Here is an 18,141-nt window from a genome sequence, read left to right as displayed (position 1 = left end):
CAGGTCTTGCAGCTGCAGTTCAGTCTCCACAATCTGGCCTGTACTCCAGTCCCCCAGGGCAGCCTTAACTACAGTTATTACGTACCCAGGTCACCCTGCTTCAGGGCGCTCTGTTTGAACAGTAACCAGAAAGTGACAACCTCTCAAATTGCTCTCCGTATAAAAGAACACCAGCTTTAACACTAACACAATTGGGAACTGTTTCCCAATTTCTTAATAATTAATCTAGAAAATGACGAAGAGATGAAGACCCATCAACTCCCTGGGGTGTACCTTACGCCAAGAGATTTTGTTAATTGGGGATTAGCAAAATCTGCCTGTTGTTTGGAAGTGCTGGTAGGTGTCTTAAGTTCTCTGTCTCAACATCTTCGCTCAGTCTATCCCACAAGCACCAGGAATGGTAACTACCAGCTATTTTGGTTGTGGCGGGGGGGGGGGTGTCAGTGTCACATAGTCTCAGCAGGAAGGGATTCTGACAGTCAGGGAAGGGCTTTGCTTGAGGGGGAGGGGTTGTTGGGATTGTAATGCATGTTTTGTCCCTCCAGAACTCCAGTTGCTTGTTTTTTGATCTTCTCCAGCTCCAGTCAGTCAAATGTTCAGTTCTCTCCCCCTTCACTTGGGGTGATACAGCTCTCCACACTCAAACACAGTTTGTGGATATCAGACTTGGAGAATTACTAAGTCTCTGGCTTCAAAATATCTTAACAATGTATGTGATAGACTGCAGGACCACCACGCGTTAGTCCTCATTTCTCTCCTACTTCCCTCTTCCATCACTTTCGACTCGAGCATAAGTAACACCCATTCAGAGTATTACAGATTGCATGCTCCCGAGCAAATGGAGGGACTTGGTGATCAGAAAGCAAGTCAGTCCGAGTTTTACCATGCACCATTTGTTACTGAGGACCTGGATTCATGAGGTTTACCTAAGGCTTTCCTGGTCTGATCCTAAAATCCGATGCTTTGGATTTGTCGGAGGGTCCTACTAAACCACAGCTGGTTGGAATGCCTTCCCCACTCTGAAAACCATCCAGTTTTGATTCCAAGTCCCAAATGCAGTGGTATTAATTACTTTAATAGTGAGAACTGCAAACTGCTGGTTGATTTTAGTCTCCACACTGTCAGCGAGCTTTGCACTGGGTAGGAACATAAATCAGAGAGATTTCCCTTGGCTGGTGTGTCAGCCTTCTCCTTTCAGAACTTACACCAAAACAAGGGACCTGAGGATTTATCTGTAAAATCCTGTCAGTCAGTATAGATTATTCCACTCCTCCATTTATGCAGGTTTCTCTGTTTCCCATCCTCAGGGACTATCTGCTCCCCATTGTTTCTGGGAAGGTGCATTCAGTGAATGTGTCTCCTATCAGAATTCCTCTGTGGGCATATCTACCCTGGGAAATGGCTTCATGAGCGATCACTCAATTGCTTTTGCAGATCCCTTGATTTAAAAGACGACAGGATTCTCTGAAAAGTAACCATTGATTTTTCTTTTAACCTGTTTGGGTTACGGTGTGTTAGGTGTGGGGGGAGAGTTGAAATAGACAACCCCCTCTCCCCTTTCCAGCATTGACTAGATTGTAGCAGGTGTTCTGGGCTTTCTGAGGCAAAGAGAAAGATTGCGAAGTTTCCTGCCTCCTGCAGGTGTGACGCCAAATCGCCTGTTCTCCAGATTCATAACTGCAGCAATGTCAGGCCAACAATGCTGATGCCAAGCCAAGCACAGACTGGAAGCTGAGTGCGAGAGTGCCCCTCCTTGGAAATGGCCGGGGCAGGGTCACGCAGCGTGAGCTGCCAGCTGTTTGGCTTTTCGAAGTTTGCGATGAACTTGTTAGCTGACGGTATATTTTGTTTGATTCTGGGATGCTCCATGGCTCGACCAATCCAGTATGACTGGTCGTATTTATAGAATATATCCAGATATTTATGTACGTAAATGAAATTAATTTCATGTCTGAGAAAAACATAATTCTTGCAAGGGATGGACATTTCTTTTTGACGGAGTCCACATAACCTGCCCCGACCTTTATTCGGTGCATTTGATTTTCTTTGCTCAGAATTTATGGCATTTTTTCTTCAAGTGTGACTGAGAGCAGCACCCCTGTGTTTTGAAGTGTTTTTTTCTGTGTTTTAGCAGATCAATTTTTTTCCTGTGATGATTGCTGCTGTCCCTGTGATTTTTTTTTTAAAAACACAGCTCACGCAGAGATTTGTGACAATAAAAGATGATTCCGTTCAAAAAAAAGAAGTTTGCTCTGCTTTAAGAATTTCAGATTGGCTTGAAATGAATAGTAGGTATTTGGGGGAGGGATGGACCATTGTATTCTGCCTCAGAACGCCACTGCCTCACCCTGGAATTCATGCTTTACTCGAGGACACCCATTTTGCACCACATTCCTGCTCTTCTGAGGAGTTTCTGGATAAATATTCTCTCCGAAAGGCTAAAGTTTCCAAAGCAATTATCAGCTCGAGGTGCCAAGTGACTGCATCTGGGTCTGCTCCAGTGGTCTCCAGCATCAGTTTCAGCCAACTTCATTCATTCCACATGATATTAACAAATGGTTGGAGACACAGGATAGTGCAACGGTCGTGGGCTCTGACAACATTCCAGCAATAGCACTGAAGACTTGTGCTCCAGAACTTGCTGTTCCCCTAGCCAAGCTGTTCTACCCAATGATGTGGAAAATTTCCAAGGTTATGTCCTGTGTACAAAAAGCAGGACAAATCCAACCTGTCTCCTCTCTATCACCAGTAAAGTGATGGAGGATGTCAGCAACAGTGCTATCAACCAGCACCCCCTCAGTGATGCCCAGTTTGGGTTCCCCTAGGACCACTCAACTCCTGAACTCATTACAACCTTGGTTCAAACATGCTCAAAAGAGCTGAATTCCAGGGGGGAGGGGAGACTGACAGCCCTTGACATCAAGGCTGCATTAGACAAGAGTGTGGCATTAAGGAGCCCTGGCAAAACTGGAGTCAATGGGTATCAGTGGGTAAACACTGTTGTTTGGAGTCATATCTGACACTTTGAAAGATGAATGTGATTATTGGGGGTCAGTTATCCCAGCTCCAGGACATCAATTCCTGGAATGGCAGGAATACCTCACGCTGAAAGACTGAAGCGACTGGGCTTGTATACCCTTGAGTTTAGAAAGCTGAGAGGGGATCTGATTGAGACATATAAGATTATTAAAGGATTGGACACTCTGGAGGCAGGAGGCATGTTTCCACTGATGGGTGAGTGCCGAACCAGCTTAAAAATACGGGGTAGACATTTAGGACAGAGATGAGGAGAAACTTCTTCACCCAGAGAGTGGTGGCTGTGTGGAATGCTCTGCCCCAGAGGGCAGTGGAGGCCCAGTCTCTGGATTCATTTAAGAAAGAGTTGGATAGAGCGCTCGAGGATAGTGGAATCAAGGGTTATGGAGATAAGGCAGGAACAGGATACTGATTAGGGATGATCAGCCATGATCATATTGAATGGTGGTGCAGGCTCGAAGGGCAGAATGGCCTACTCCTGCACCTATTGTCTATTGTCTCTGCAGGAGTTCCTCAGGGTAGTGTCTGATCCCAGCAATCTTCAGCTGCTTCATCAATGACCTTCCCTTCATCATAAGGTCAGGAGTGGGAATATTTGCTGATGATTGTACAATGTTCAGCACCATTCACCATTCCTCAAATTCTGAAGCAGTCCATGTTCAAATGGAACAAGATCTGGACAATATCCAGGCTTGGGCTGACAAGTGGCAAATAACATTACTCAAATGTTAGGTGCTGACCATCTCCAGTAAAAGACCAGCTAATCACCATCCTTTGAGATTCAATTGCGTTACCATCTCTGAATTCCCCCAGAAACTCAATAATTACAAGAGCAGGTCAGAGGCTAGGAATACTGAGAGTAACTCACCTGACTCCCCACAGTCTCTACCATCTAAAAGGCACAAGTCTGTAGACTGATGGTGGACTCCCCACTTCCAGGATGTGTGCAGTTTTAACAACCCTGAAGAAGCTTGACACCATCCAGGACAAAGCAGCCACTTGATTTGGCACATCATCCCCTCCGTCCCCCACCAACGCTCAGTCGCAGCAGTGTGTACCATCCACAAGTTGCACTGCAGGAATTCACCGAAGATCCTCAGGCAGCATCTGTCCATTTCCATCCAGAAGGACAAGGGCAGCAGATACATGGGGTATACAACCCCTGCAAGTTCCCCTCCAAGCCATTCACCATCCTGACCTGAAAATATATCGCTGTTCCTTCACTGTCTCTGGGTTCAAATCCTTGAATTCCCTCACATCACTTTCTCAAGAGCAAGTGGGGATGAACAATTAATGCTGATTCTAGATTAGAGTGGTGTTGGAAAAGCACAGCAGTTCAGGCAGCATCCGAGAAGCAGGAAAATCGTGTTTCGGGCAAAAGCCCTTCATCTGGAATAGTGGCAGAGTGCCTGCAGGGTGGACAGATAAATGAGAAGGGGGTGGGGGTGGGGGAAAGTAGCACAGAGAACAATAGGTGAGTGGGGGTGGGGATGGAGGAGAGAGGTAAGGGAGGAGGGTGGAGGGAGGTAGCAAAGAATACAATGGGGCTGGGGATGGAGGTGATAGGTCAGGGACCTATCACCTTCATCCCCACCCTCATTCACCCATTGTACTCTTTGTTACTTTCTCCCCACCCCCACCCTCCTCTCATTTATCTCTCCACCCTGCAGGCACTCTGCCTCTATTCCAGATGAAGGGCTTTTGCCCGAAACGTCGATTTTTCCTGCTCCTCGGATGCTGCCTGACCTGCTGTGCTTTTCCAGCACCACTCTAATCTAGACTCTTGTAATTCCAGCATCTGCAGTCATTGTTTTTACCTAATAAATACTGGCCTAGCCAGCGGTGCCCACATCCCCGTGAGTGAATGTTAAAAATACGTTTGCTAGATATCATTTTAAAAACTTGTGTATTAGAAGGGGATTGAAAGGTGAAATTGGTGGTTTGACAGAAAATACAGGAGTTTCTTATTTATGAATATCTGACTTAGATCACAGAAATGGACCCATCACTGTTACCATCACTGAATCCCCCAGAAACACAATTGGATTTGCCTCATAAATACAGAATTACAAGAGCAGGTTAGAGGCTAGGAATTCATATTGATAATGTTCCCCAAACTAAACTGGTCCCACCTGCTTGTGTTTGGCCCATGTCCCTTCAAATAGTTTCCTATTCATAAACTTATCGAAATGTTTTTTTAAAAGGCTGTATCTGTACCCACATCCACCACTTCATCTGGCAGTTCATTCTACACATGAACCACTCTTTTTTTTAAAAAAGAAGTTGCTCTTCGTATCCTTTTTAAAACTTCCTTCTTCTCCCCTTAAAAATATGACCCCTAATTTTGAACTTGACCGCGCTAGGGAAAAAAAAACCTTTGCTATTGACCTTATCAATGTCCCTCATGATTTTGTAACCCTCTGTAAAGGTCACCACTCAATCTCCTAGGCTCCAGTGAAAAAGTGCTGAAAATGTGTTGCTGGAAAAGCACAGCAGGTCAGGCAGCATCCAAGGAGCAGGAGAGTCGATGTTTCAGGCATGAGCCCTTCTTCAGGAATCCTGAGGAAGGGCTCATGCCCGAAATGTCGACTCTCCTGCTCCTTGGATGCTGCCTGACCTGCTGTGCTTTTCCAGCAACACATTTTCAGCTCTGATCTCCAGCATCTGCAGTCCTCACTTTTTCCCTCCAGTGAAAAAGTCCCAGCCCATTTTTATAATTCAAACCCTCCAGTTCCAGCAACATCCTGGTAATTCTTTTCTGAACCCTCTCCAATTTAATAATATTCTTGCTATAGTAGGATGATCAGAATTGGACTCAGTACCCCAGATGAGGTCTTACCAATATCCTTACCTCCTCCACATGGCATCCCAACTTCTATACTCAATGGTCTAAGCAATGAAGGCATGCATGCTAAATGCTTTCTTAAGCACCTGTGACATAAACTGTAACCTCAATCAGAGGTGTAAATTTTGAGGATCTGACATACAGATTCTGTAATTACAAACAACTCCTTTTACTTGCCTTGCGTTGTGTTCTGATGTACAAATCAACTTGTAAACAGATTCCAGAATGAAACCTGTTCACAATCTGGGACTACCTGTAATTTACAACGAGCATTGTCATTTTGCAATTCAGCCTGTTGTGGATCTTATATCTGCCTCAATTCCATTTTCCTGCCTGCTTGCCATAACCCTTCAGTAACCTTAATTACTAATTAAAATTAGTGAATTAAAAATCTATCTCCAATTTACTCATAATCCCAGCATCCCCTCACTCTAGGTAATAAATTATACAGATTCACGACCCTTGAGAAAAGAAATTCCTCATTTACCTGTGGAATTCATTGCCGCAGAGTGCAGTGGAGGCCAGGACGCTAAATGTCTTCTAGGCAGAGATTGATAAATTGCTGATGTCACAAGGAATTAAGGGCTACGGGGAGAACGCTGGTAAGTGGAGTTGAAATGCCCATCAGCCATGATTGAATGGTGGAGTGGACTCAATGGGCCGAATGGCCTTACTTCCACTCCTATGTCTTATGGTCTTATTTATAGCTCTGTTTTAAGTAAAAAATGAGGTCTGTAGATGCTGGAGATCACAGCTGAAAATGTGTTGCTGGTTAAAGCACAGCAGGCCAGGCAGCATCTCAGGAATAGGGAATTCGACGTTTCGAGCATAAGCCCTTCATCAGGAATGAGAGAGAGTAGCCAAGCAGGCTAAGATAAAAGGTAGGGAGGAGGGACTTGGGGGAGGGGCGATGGAGGTGGGATAGGTGGAAGGAGGTCAAGGTGAGGGTGATAGGCCGGAGTGGGGTGGGGGCGGAGAGGTCAGTAAGGAGATAAAAGGTAGGGAGGAGGGACTTGGGGGAGGGGCGATGGAGGTGGGATAGGTGGAAGGAGGTCAAGGGTCCCGCCGCACCAACCAGTACCCTTCCACTGACACCCTCCTTCGACTGACTGAACTGGTCCTCACCCTGAATAACTTCTCTTTTCAATCCTCCCACTTCCTCCAAACTAAAGGAGTTGCCATGGGCACCCGCATGGGCCCCAGCTATGCCTGTCTCTTCGTAGGATATGTGGAACAGTCCATCTTCCGCAACTACACTGGCATCACCCCCCACCTTTTCCTCCGCTACATCGATGACTGTATCGGCGCTGCCTCGTGCTCCCACGAGGAGGTTGAACAGTTCATCATCTTTACTAACACCTTCCATCCCGACCTCAAATTCACCTGGACTGTCTCAGACTCCTCCCTCCCCTTCCTAGACCTTTCCATCTCTATCTCGGGCGACCGACTCAACACAGACATCTACTATAAACCGACTGACTCCCACAGCTACCTAGACTGCACCTCCTCTCACCCTGCCCCCTGCAAAAACTCCATCCCATATTCCCAATTCCTTCGTCTCCGCCGCATCTGCTCCCAGGAGGACCAGTTCCAACACCGCACAGCCCAGATGGCCTCCTTCTTCAAGGACCGCAGATTCCCCCCAAACGTGATCGACGATGCCCTCCATCGCATCTCCTCCACTTCCCGCTCCTCCGCCCTTGAGCCCCGCTCCTCCAACCGCCACCAGGACAGAACCCCACTGGTTCTCACCTACCACCCCACCAACCTCCGTATCCAGCGTATCATCCACCGTCATTTCCGCCACCTCCAAACGGACCCCACCACCAAGGATATATTTCCCTCCCCTCCCCTATCAGCGTTCCGCAAGGACCACTCCCTTCGTGACTCCCTCGTCAGATCCACACCCCCCACCAACCCAACCTCCACCCCCGGCACCTTCCCCTGCAACCGCAGGAAATGTAAAACTTGTGCCCACACCTCCACACTCACTTCCCTCCAAGGCCCCAAGGGATCCTTCCATATCCGCCACAAGTTCACTTGTACCTCCACACACATCATCTATTGCATCCGCTGCACCCGATGTGGCCTCCTCTATATTGGGGAGACAGGCCGCTTACTTGCGGAACGCTTCAGAGAACACCTCTGGGCCGCTCGGACCAACCAACCCAACCACCCCGTGGCTCAACACTTTAACTCTCCCTCCCACTCCACCGAGGACATGCAGGTCCTTGGACTCCTCCACCGGTAGAACATAACAACACGACGGCTGGAGGAGGAGCGCCTCATCTTCCGCCTGGGAACCCTCCAACCACAAGGTATGAATTCAGATTTCTCCAGTTTCCTCATTTCCCCTCCCCTCACCTTGTCTCAGTCGGTTCCCTCAACTCAGCACCGCCCTCCTAACCTGCAATCTCCTTACTGACCTCTCCGCCCCCACCCCACTCCGGCCTATCACCCTCACCTTGACCTCCTTCCACCTATCCCACCTCCATCGCCCCTCCTCCAAGTCCCTCCTCCCTACCTTTTATCTTAGCCTGCTTGGCTACTCTCTCTCATTCCTGATGAAGGGCTTATGCTCGAAACGTCGAATTCCCTATTCCTGAGATGCTGCCTGACCTGCTGTGCTTTAACCAGCAACACATTTTCAGCATAGCTCTGTTTTAAGCCAAGAGATAGCAGATTTAAAACAATTACCCCTCATTCTAATTTCTCTCTCAAGGGTAAACGTCTGCTCTATGTTTACTTTGTTAATTGACTTTAGCATCTTGTGTACTCCAATTATATCTCCTCTAATTCTTCTAAACTCTAGCATGTTTCCTTGCTCTCCTCTGAATCTTTGAGGGTTATTAGGGATCTGTAATAAAAGCCAACCATCCCGTACAGAATTTCAACACATTTATGTGGCACGTTAGGAATATCCCCAAGCACAGTACAGCCAATTTTTAAATACTGGGATCAGCGCTGCTGGCAGGGTGTTTTGTCAATCACTAATTGTTCTTAAAACTGAGTAAATTGTTTGGGCTATTTCAGAAGGCAGTTGAATGTCAATCATATTGCTGTGGATCTGAAGTCACATGGAGGATAGATGAACATAGGAAAAGGGAGTAGGAGTAGGCTATGCTCCATTGAGCTATTCCTCCGTTCAATAAGATCATGGCTGATCTGATTGTAACCTCAAATCAACATGTCCAACCCTGATACCATTTGCTTAACCATAATCTATATCTGCTTTATAAATATAAATCTGCTTCCTTCACCTTCTCTGGAAGAGAGCTCCAAAGACACTCAGCCTTGAAAGAAAATAGTTTTCATTCTTCTCTGTCTTAAATGAGAGAGCTCTGACTTGTAAACAATATGGAGAAAGAGGCGTCTGTAAGACTTAGGAAACTGAAGATAGACAGAGCCCTCAAAGAATGCAAAGAAAGCAGAAAGAACTCAGTCAAGGAACTGGGGGGGGAGGGGAGGGGGGATTGCTAAATGAGGTTGTGTCTTTGGCAAGCAGGATTAAGGAAAATCCCAAGATGTTGTGGTTCTGTTCGCCGAGCTGGAAGTTTTTGTTGCAAACGTTTCGTCCCCTGGCTAGGCGACATCATCAGTGCTTTGGAGCCTCCTGCGAAGCGCTTCTTTGATGTTTCTTCCGGTATTTATAGTGGTCTGTCCTTGCCGCTTCCGGGTGTCAGTTTCAGCTGTCCGCTGTAGTGGTTGGTATATTAGGTCCAGGTCGATGTGTTTGTTGATGGAGTTTGTGGATGAATGCCATGCCTCTAGGAATTCCCTGACTGTTCTCTGTCTGGCTTGCCCTATGATAGTAGTGTTTTCCCAGTCGAATTCATGTTGCTTGTTGTCTGCGTGTGTGGCTACTAGGGATAGCTGGTCGTGTCGTTTCGTGGCTAGTTGATGTTCATGTATGCGACAAACATATATAGGACAAACAGGAAGACAGCTAACAATCCGCACACATGAACATCAACTAGCCACGAAACAACACGACCAGCTATCCCTAGTAGCCACACACTCAGACAACAAGCAACATGAATTCGACTGGGACAACACCACTATCATAGGGCAAGCCAGACAGAGAACAGCCAGGGAATTCCTAGAGGCATGGCATTCATCCACAAACTCCATCAACAAACACATCGACCTGGACCCAATATACCAACCACTACAGCGGACAGCTGAAACTGACAACCGGAAGCGGCAAGGACAGACCACTATAAATACCGGAAGAAACATCAAAGAAGCGCTTCGCAGGAAGCTCCAGAGCACTGAGGATGTCGCCTAGCCAGGGGACGAAACGTTTGCAACAAAAACTTCCAGCTCGGCGAACAGAACCACAACAACGAGCACCCGAGCTACAAATCTTCTCACAAACTTTGAAAATCCCAAGATATTTTATGCATATACAAGGAGTAAGAGAGGAGCTAGGGAAAAGGTAAGTCCACTCAAGGTCATTTATCTGCGGAGTTGATGAAGTGGGTAGGTTCCTTAACAAATACTTTTTCTCAGTATTCACTAGGAGAAGGACACAGTGGATGACGTATAGATGCCTTAAAATTATGTCTTCAAACCGCAGTGTTAAGGGTGAAGTGGATAGGACAATGAGCAACTGAGAGACAACGGAAAGTACTGGAAAACAGGGAGAACAGCCAGTTTTAACTGAAAAATACCCAACTAGCCAATAAAGTGAACCAAGTGTTAAACAACTCCAGCCAATGGTGATTACCAGCCCCTAACCAACCAATAGTGATAACCAGCTCCTAACAAGCCCCTAACCAGCCAATAGTGATAACTAGCTCCTAACCAGCCAATAGTGATAACCAGCCCTTAACCAGCCAATGGTGATAACCAACCAATAGTGATAACCAGCTCCTAACAAGCTAATGGTGATAACTAGCTCCTAACCAGCCAATAGTGATAACCAGCCCCTAACTAGCTCCTAACCAGCCAATGGTGATAACCAGCCAATAGTGATAACTAGCTCCTAACCAGCCAATAGTGATAACCAGCCAATAGTGATAACCAGCTCCTAACCAGCCAATAGTGATAACCCAGTCTCTCCCCCCGCCCCGGGATGCCCGGTGTGAAGGCTCTGATTGGTTGGTGAAGGCTCCAGGAGCCCCTCAGGCCCCGCCCCCCGGGTGCACCCACTTCCTGGTTCCTCCCGGCTCCGGGTCCGGAACCTTTCCGCGGGGTCCTGGCACCGGCCGGAAATACACAACCAGCGGACCGGAAACGAGCGGGATCGGCAGCGCGGGAGGAGTTAAAGTTCAAATCGGAGTAAGTGTGAGAATAGTGAGTGTGTAAATCAGAGTAAAAACAGCGAGGAAGTGTGTAGATTAGAAAATAAAACATTGTGTAAAGCCGACACAGAAAATAGTGTGAAAACCCGCGTGTAAACAGTGAGTGTGCAAACAGCGAGTGTGAGCACCGTGCTCATTAGGGCGAGTGTGTAAACAGTGAGTGTGAGCACCGTGTACAATAGGGCGAGTGTGTAAACAGTGAGTGTGAGCACTGTGCTCATTAGGGCGAGTGTAAACAGTGAGTGTGAGCACCGTGTACAATAGGGCGAGTGTGTAAACAGTGAGTGTGAGCACTGTGTACAATAGGGCGAGTGTGTAAACAGTGAGTGTGAGCACTGTGAACATTAGAGCGAGTGTGAGCACCGTGCTCATTAGGGCGAGTGTGTAAACAGTGAGTGTGAGCACTGTGCTCATTAGGGCGAGTGTGTAAACAGTGAGTGTGAGCACCGTGTACAATAGGGCGAGTGTGAGCACCGTGCTCATTAGGGCGAGTGTGTAAACAGTGAGTGTGAGCACCGTGAACATTAGGGCGAGTGTGTAAACAGTGAGTGTGAGCACTGTGAACATTAGGGCGAGTGTGTAAACAGTGAGTTTCTCTGTCTCGCCATCAACAACAACTTACATTTGTAGAGCACCTTTCAGATAGTGATGCAGCCTCAGGCTTGTCACAGCAACATTCGACATTCTGCTTGATGTTCGGGGCAGGTGAACCCAAAGTCTTTTCAAAGACGAAGATGTTAGGAATATGTGGAGGGAAAGGTTACGGAGAGAATTCCAGATCTTAGGATCCCAGGTCGCTCAAGGCTCAGCTGCCAATCAGATTATTCAGATTGGGGTTGTACTAATGGCCACAGTTAGAGAGTGTCAGAGAGTTAAGAACACCCATGGATTCGAGCCTGCTCTGCCAGTCGAGAAGATTGTGGCTCATCTGATCGTAGTGTGATCTGTATCATCTCACTTATCTGGAAACTCCACTGTCAATCAAGAATCTATCTATTTCTGCCTGAAAATGTATTCCTTGTTCCAGTCTCCATCACCTTTTGGGAAAGAGAGTTCCACAGATCATTGACCCTCTGAGAGGGAAAAACCTTCTCATCATGCTTTAAATGGGCAACCCCTTATTCTCAAATAGTGATCCCTAGTTTTTGTCTCTTCCTTAAGGTGAAACATCTACCATTCAAAAGGATATTCTAAACCCACAACCACTTCTATCTAGAAGGACAAGGACAGCAGATCCATGGGAACACCACCCCCTGCAAGTTCCCCTCCAAGCCCCTCACCATCCTGACTTGGAAATATATTGCTGTTACTTCACGGTCACTGGGTCAGAATCCTGGAATTCCCTCCCTAATGGCATTATGGGTCTACCCACAGCACATGGACTGCAGTGGTTCAAGAGGCAGCTCACCCCCACTTTCTCAAGGGGTGGCACGGTGGCACAGTGGCTAGCACTGCTGCCTCGCAGCGCTAGAGATCCGGGTTCAATTCCTGACTCGGGCGACTGACTGTGTGGAGTTTACACGCTCTCCCCGTGTCTGTGTGGGTTTCCTCCGGGTGCTCCGGTTTCCTCCCACAATCCAAAGATGTGCGGGCCAGGTGAATTGGCCGTGCTAAATTGCTCGTAGTGTTAGGTAAGGGGTAAATGTAGGGGTATGGATGGGTTCCGCTTCGGTGGATCGGTGTGGACTTGTTGCGCCGAAGGGCCTGTTTCCACACTGTAAGTTTTCTAAACTAGGGATGGGTAATAAATGCTGGGCCCAGCCAGTGACGCTCACATTCCATGAATTAATTTTTCAAAAATGACTTGTCACATTCTACCTCGGGTTGCATGAGATTACAACAATAGAAAGTAGAAGTACAGCATTCAGCCCTTTGAGCCATCCCCACAAGGAGGAGTGAGGCAATAGAGACTGAAGCCACAAATTAGAATTTCAAAATCCTGGGAGCCAATATAGGCCCAATAACTCCAACAGTTGGGTAGCAAGTCTTGTTGCAAGTTAAAATGTGGAGCTGGAAAAAGCACAGCAGGTCAAACAACAGCAGAAAAGCAGGAAAGTTGATGTTTTGGACAGGACCCTTCATGGAAACATCCACTTGGTTGCTCCTCTGATGCTGCTTGACCTGGCGTGCTTTTACCAGCTCTGCATTTTATCGATTCTGACCTTCCAGCATCTGCGGTCCTCAGTTTTTTCTTGTTGCAAGTTAAGGCATGACAGAGTTTTAGATGACTGTGGGTTAGGAGGGTAGAATGTTTAGAGATTGGAAAGGTATGGCTGATGATTTCAGTCACACGTGAGCAGTGGGAATAGGCGGGCTTCATGGTGGCAAAATGTTCGAGTAAAAAATGAGGTCTGCAGATGCTGGAGATCACAGCTGAAAATGTGTTGCTGGTCAAAGCACAGCAGGTCAGGCAGCATCTCAGGAATAGGGAATTCGACGTTTCGAGCATAAGCCCTTCATCAGGAAATCAGGTGGTAAATGATCATGACAGAGGTCGATAACCAGGGAATACAGTACTCAAACATTGCTAGAAGCAGACAAAGCTTTTCATTTCATATATTTCACTACACTAAATTGTGTCTGCCTATTTCAACATTCTCAGTCATCTTGAAGTCTATTACTCTCATCGCTATTTATGATATTATTGAGCTTTATATAATCCATAAACTTCTAAATTGTACTGCCTAAACAATTCAGTCAATTATAAACAACAATCAGTGGCCCTAAAATCAAACCCTCAGGTACCTCTTTCAGGTTATTCAAAAATGATTTTCCTTCATCAAATTGATACTTGGCTAATGTGAAAGCTCGGTAAAAGTGAGGGCTGCAGTTACTGGAGATTGGAGTAAAGAGTGTGGTGCTGGAAAAGCACAACAGGTCAGGTAGCAGGAAAATCAACGTTTCAGGCAAAACGCCTTCATCAGGAAAGCTGTCAAGAAGAGTATGTCAAAAGACTGGAAAGCAAGAAAACAAAAAAAAGTTTCTTATGCTCTCACCATTGAAGAGGCAGTTTCGGTTCAGATTTAAATCTCAAATATTCATAGGAAACAAATGCAGAATATAATAAAATATGTTCTCCAAATGAAACTTCCCAATTAAAGCCGTCGGAATTATAGTGACAACTTTGGTAGAGATCAACATTCTTTGAATTTGCAATATGAAGGGGGCCGATGAAGTCTTAACGATAATCAACAGAAATGAAACAGCTCAGCCTCAAGTTCTAATATTCTCTAAAATCTTAACAAAGTATCAAAATTAAGTGGACTTTTCATTTTGTGAAAACTCTGCATTTAATTCAATACTCTCATCTGGCTGAAGCGTGACCACCAACACAATTATTTTTTTGAAACAGGCATTGTAGAATTTCAAACAAATCAGGGGCTCAAGGTCCTCAATCACTTTGTTTGACACGGTCCTGTCCCCCTTAGTCCAAGAACTCCCCACCTACGTTCGGGACACCACCCACGCCCTCCACCTCCTCCAGGATTTTCGCTTCCCCGGTCCCCAACGCCTTATTTTCACTATGGACATCCAGTCCCTGTACACCTCCATCCCCCATCACGAAGGACTCAAAGCCCTCCGCTTCTTCCTTTCCCGCCGCACCAACCAGTACCCTTCCACTGACACCCTCCTTCGACTGACTGAACTGGTCCTCACCCTGAACAACTTCTCTTTCCAATCCTCCCATTTCCTCCAAACTAAAGGAGTTGCCATGGGCACCCGCATGGTCCCCAGCTATGCCTGCCTCTTCATAGGATATGTGGAACAGTCCATCTTCCGCAGCTACACTGGCACCACCCCCCACCTTTTCCTCCGCTACATCGATGACTGTATCGGCGCTGCCTCGTGCTCCCACGAGGAGGTTGAACAGTTCATCCACTTTACTAACACCTTCCACCCCAACGTCAAATTTACCTGGACCGTCTCAGACTCCTCCCTCCCCTTCCTAGACCTCTCCATCTCTATCTCAGGCGACCAACTCAACACAGACATCTATTCTCAACCGACTGACTCCCACAGCTACCTGGACTACACCTCCTCCCACCCTGACCCCTGTAAAAACACCATCCCATATTCCCAATTCCTTCATCTCCGCCGCATCTGCTCCCAGGAGGACCAATTCCAATACCATACAGCCCAGATGGCCTCCTTCTTCAAAGACTGCAATTTCCCATCCGACGTGGTCAACGATGCTCTCTACCGCATCTCCTCCACTTCCCGCTCCTCCGCCCTTGAACCCCACCCCTCCAATCGCCACCAGGACAGAACCCCACTGGTCCTCACCTACCATCCCACCATCCTCCAGATACATCGTATCATCCTTCGTCATTTCTGCCATCTCCAAACAGACCCCACCACCAGGATATATTTCCCTCCCCTCCCCTATCAGCGTTCCGGAAAGACCACTCCCTCCGTGACTCCCTCGTCAGGTCCACACCCCCCACCAACCCAACCTCCACTCCCGGCACCTTCCCCTGCAACCACAAGAAATGCACAACTTGCGTCCACACCTCCTCCCTTACCTGTCTCCAAGGCCCCAAGGGATCCTTCCATATCCACCACAAATTCACCTGCACCTCCACACACATCATTTACTGCATCCGCTGCACCCGATGTGGCCCCCTTTATATTGGGGAGACAGGCCGCCTACTTCCGGAATGTTTCAGAGAACACCTCTGGGACACCCGGACCGACCAACCCAACCACCCCGTGGCTCAACACTTTAACTCCCCCTCCCACTCCACCGAGGACATGCAGGTCCTTGGACTCCTCCATCGCCAGACCATAACAACACGATGCCTGGAGGAAGAGCGCCTCATCTTCCGCCTGGGAACCCTCCAACCACAAGGGATGAATGCAGAGTTCTCCAGCTTCCTCATTTCCCCTCCCCCCACCTTTTCTCAGTCCCAACCCTCGAACTCAGCACCGCCCTCCTAACCTGCAATCTTCTTCCTGACCTCTCCGCCCCCACCCCACTCCGGCCTATCACCCTCACCTTAACCTCCTTCCACCTATCGTATTCCCAATGCCCCTCCCCCAAGTCCCTCCTCCCTACCTTTTATCTTAGTCTGCTTGGCACACCCTCCTCATTCCTGAAGAAGGGCTTATGCCCGAAACGTCGATTCTCCTGCTCCTTGGATGCTGCCTGACCTGCTGCGCTTTTCCAGCAACACATTTTAAAGTCTTTTCTCTGGGATGGGTGAGTCCATAACTAGAGGGCGTTGGTTTAGGGTGAGAGGGGAAGGATATAAGAGACCTAAGGGGCAACTTATTCACACAGAGGGTGGTACGTGTATGGAATGAGCTGTCAGAGGAAGTGTGGAGGCTGGTACAATTGCAACATTTAAGAGGCATTTGGATGGGTATATGAATAGGAAGGGTTTGGAGGGATATGGGCCAGGTGCTGGCAGGTGGGACTAGATTGGGTTGGGATATCTGGTCGGCATGGTCGGGTTGGACCGAAGGGTCTGATTCCGTGCTGTACATCTCTATGACTCTTTGACTTGTTGGTGTGCGAGTTACGTCAAAGATTCCATCACCACCGAGTCCCAGGAGATGAAGGGTCGATTGAGTGTTAAGTTTAGAGAGAGATCAAGGTGAAACTTACCCAGCCATCTCTCACAACCAACACACAGACGATTACTTATTCAGTCCACAGAAAGGAAAGGAGAGGAGAGTGTTAGTCTTCGAGGACTCAATAGCTAGAGGGTCAGATAGAGGGGACTCTAATGGTGTCCCTCACCTCCAGCATCATGCAGGTAGAACATTCCCGTCCCTGCACTGCCATCCCCTGCTAGTCCCCTTTATCAGAAAGTAGAGAAGAAGAGAAGCTGATCTGGTGTTTAAGGTTCGAGGAGGTGGATGGGTGGGAGATCCTACAGGTTACAGTCTCAGATTTAGAAAACACTCACTTCTGTGGCTTTCCCAGAAACCTCTGCTCTCTGATGTCAGATGTAAAAATTTTAATTAACGACTCGCCTTTCCCAGCAGGTCCCTGGTCCCAGCTCCCACTCCTCCTGCTGCTGAAAACAGAAATGGAGGGCTCTGACACCTGAGGTAAGGTTTGAACAATTTAAATTAGTGACTCACCTTTCTGGCAGGCCCCTGGTTCAAGCTTCTGCTTTTCCTGCTGCTGGAAACAGAAATGGCCGACAGGGAGAGGCTGAACAGGCTGGGCTGTTTTTCACTGAAGCGTCGAAGGATGAGGGGTGATCTTATGGAGGTTTATAAAATCATGAGGGGCATGGAGAGGGTGAATTGCCAAGGTCATGTTTTTCCCAGGGTGGGAGATTCCAAACCAAACGGCATAGATTTAAAGTGAGAGGGGCAAGATTTAAAACAGACCTAAGGGGCAACGTTTTCATGGAGAGGGTGGTACGTGTATGGAATGAGCTGCCAGAGGAAGTGGTGGAGGCTGGTACAACTACAGCATTTAAAAGACATCTGGATGGGTATATGAATAAGAAGGGTTTAGAGGGATATGGGCCAGGTGCTGGCAAGTAGTTCAGGATATCTGGTTGGCATGGATAGGAGCTGTTTCCGTGCTGTACATCAATGACTGTATCAGCACCGTGATGTTGGGAAGTCCAGGAATTTTGGAGTCAAATTTCAGCAATTCAGATCTTTACAGGAGATTTCTACGTGAGGACTTGGTCAGGGACTTTCAGTGTTCTCGTCTCATCGATATCAACACCTTGAGTTCATCTTTGTTGTTCAACTCCTCACCCTCATTATACCTGTCGCTTGTATCACCAGACCTTCAGTCTATCTGTCCCTCTCTCTCCTAACCCTCAGCCTATCTGACCCTGTCTCTCTCCTAACTCTCAGTCTAAAAGTTTCTCTACCCTAGCCAGAGAAACAATAGCCAACCTACTGGACATACATAACAGAACACAGGAGGCCGAACCTATCAACAAGGACGGCATACTTAAACTACTGGACTTGTGCCTCACC

At 47.5% G+C, this 18,141-nt stretch overlaps 1 protein-coding gene across 3 annotated transcripts in view; it reads left to right on the top strand.

The window, feature by feature from the left end:
- The first annotated feature begins 11,083 nt into the window (after positions 1-11,083).
- LOC132817372 (mitochondrial chaperone BCS1) overlaps positions 11,084-18,141 on the top strand; it is a 30,513-nt gene continuing 23,455 nt past the window's right edge. For 2 of the 3 annotated variants that reach the window (XM_060827786.1, XM_060827784.1), the window contains exons 1-2: positions 11,084-11,164; positions 17,176-17,244. The gene's annotated coding sequence lies outside the window, so the exon portion shown is untranslated. The remainder of the gene's footprint in view (positions 11,165-17,175; positions 17,245-18,141) is intronic. The other variant, XM_060827785.1, reaches the window with a different exon arrangement.

This window comes from Hemiscyllium ocellatum, chromosome 7 (assembly GCF_020745735.1).
Source record: "Hemiscyllium ocellatum isolate sHemOce1 chromosome 7, sHemOce1.pat.X.cur, whole genome shotgun sequence".
NCBI classification, from domain to species: Eukaryota; Metazoa; Chordata; class Chondrichthyes; order Orectolobiformes; family Hemiscylliidae; genus Hemiscyllium; species Hemiscyllium ocellatum.
Note: the sequence above shows the minus strand (reverse complement) of the source record. Positions and strands in the feature narration are given on the sequence as shown.